The 1,821-nt window shown below is 52.6% G+C and overlaps 4 non-coding genes across 4 annotated transcripts; all 4 read left to right on the plus strand.

Annotated features, from left to right (window-relative positions):
- Nucleotides 1–222: 222 nt before the first annotated feature.
- LOC123177621 (5S ribosomal RNA) lies at nucleotides 223–341 on the plus strand. The gene has a single exon (XR_006489026.1). It is a non-coding gene; the product is annotated as a 5S ribosomal RNA (ribosomal RNA).
- A 297-nt stretch (nucleotides 342–638) lies between these two features.
- Nucleotides 639–757, plus strand: LOC123177620 (5S ribosomal RNA). Its single transcript, XR_006489025.1, has one exon. It is a non-coding gene; the product is annotated as a 5S ribosomal RNA (ribosomal RNA).
- Nucleotides 758–1,054: 297 nt separating this feature from the next.
- LOC123177623 (5S ribosomal RNA) lies at nucleotides 1,055–1,173 on the plus strand. Its single transcript, XR_006489029.1, has one exon. It is a non-coding gene; the product is annotated as a 5S ribosomal RNA (ribosomal RNA).
- Nucleotides 1,174–1,470: 297 nt separating this feature from the next.
- LOC123177622 (5S ribosomal RNA) lies at nucleotides 1,471–1,589 on the plus strand. The gene has a single exon (XR_006489028.1). It is a non-coding gene; the product is annotated as a 5S ribosomal RNA (ribosomal RNA).
- The last annotated feature ends 232 nt before the right edge of the window (nucleotides 1,590–1,821 follow it).

Here is a 1,821-nt window from a genome sequence, read left to right on the forward strand (position 1 = left end):
TGCACGAGTGCGGTAAGTCATAGCTGGGTGCTCACGATTCACGGGTCCAGCGTCGGCGTTGTGGCGCGGCAAGCGTGTACTGGTGCGGTTGAGAGGGAGGGGTGGAAACCGCGTTAAACTCGTCTCCGTAGTTGAGAGGGAGCGGCCAAAGCAATGTGCAATCGTCTTTGTAGTGGAGCTGGGAGGGGCAAGGATAAGGGACGAAGACCGGGGTAACATGTCGGATGCGATCATACCAGCACTAAAGCACCGGATCCCATCAGAACTCCGAAGTTAAGCGTGCTTGGGCGAGAGTAGTACTAGGATGGGTGACCTCCTGGGAAGTCCTCATGTTGCATTCCCTTTTTAATTTTTTTCGCGCCGCTTGCAAAACAAAACGCACGTGTAAGTAATATATTTACCGTGTTTTATTATTTTGCACGAGTGCGGTAAGTCATAGCTGGGTGCTTCACGATTCACGGGTCCAGCGTCGGCGTTGTGCGCGGCAAGCGTGCACTGGTGCGGTTGAGAGGGAGGGGTGGAAACCGCGTTAAACTCGTCTCCGTAGTTGAGAGGGAGCGGCCAAAGCAATGTACAATCGTCTTTGTAGTGGAGCTGGGAGGGGCAAGGATAAGGGACGAAGACCGGGGTAACATGTCGGATGCGATCATACCAGCACTAAAGCACCGGATCCCATCAGAACTCCGAAGTTAAGCGTTCTTGGGCGAGAGTAGTACTAGGATGGGTGACCTCCTGGGAAGTCCTCGTGTTGCATTCCCTTTTTAATTTTTTTTGCGCCGCTTGCAAAACAAAACGCACGTGTAAGTAATATATTTACCGTGTTTTATTATTTTGCACGAGTGCGGTAAGTCATAGCTGGGTGCTCACGATTCACGGGTCCAGCGTCGGCGTTGTGGCGCAGCAAGCGTGCACTGGTCCGGTTGAGAGGGAGGGGTGGAAACCGCGTTAAACTCGTCTCCGTTGTTGAGAGGGAGCGGCCAAAGCAATGTACAATCGTCTTTGTAGTGGAGCTGGGAGGGGCAAGGATAAGGGACGAAGACCGGGGTAACATGTCGGATGCGATCATACCAGCACTAAAGCACCGGATCCCATCTGAACTCCGGAGTTAAGCGTGCTTGGGCGAGAGTAGTATTAGGATGGGTGACCTCCTGGGAAGTCCTCGTGTTGCATTCCCTTTTTAATTTTTTTCGCGCCGCTTGCAAAACAAAACGCATGTGTAAGTAATATATTTACCGTGTTTTATTATTTTGCACGAGTGCGGTAAGTCATAGCTGGGTGCTCACGATTCACGGGTCCAGCGTCGGCGTTGTGGCGCGGCAAGCGTGCACTGGTGCGGTTGAGAGGGAGGGGTGGAAACCGCGTTAAACTCGTCTCCGTAGTTGAGAGGGAGCGGCCAAAGCAATGTACAATCGTCTTTGTAGTGGAGCTGGGAGGGGCCAGGATAAGGGACGAAGACCGGGGTAACATGTCGGATGCGATCATAGCAGCACTAAAGCACCGGATCCCATCAGAACTCCGAAGTTAAGCGTGCTTGGGCGAGAGTAGTACTAGGATGGGTGACCTCCTGGGAAGTCCTCGTGTTGCATTCCCTTTTTAATTTTTTTCGCGCCGCTTGCAAAACAAAACGCACGTGTAAGTAATATATTTACCGTGTTTTATTATTTTGCACGAGTGCGGTAAGTCATAGTTGGGTGCTCACGATTCACGGGTCCAGCGTCGGCGTTGTGGCGCGGCAAGCGTGCACTGGTGCGGTTGAGAGGGAGGGGTGGAAACCGCGTTAAACTCGTCTCCGTAGTTGAGAGGGAGCGGCCAAAGCAATGT

This window comes from Triticum aestivum, unplaced genomic scaffold (assembly GCF_018294505.1).
Source record: "Triticum aestivum cultivar Chinese Spring unplaced genomic scaffold, IWGSC CS RefSeq v2.1 scaffold13408, whole genome shotgun sequence".
NCBI lineage: Eukaryota > Viridiplantae > Streptophyta > Magnoliopsida > Poales > Poaceae > Triticum > Triticum aestivum.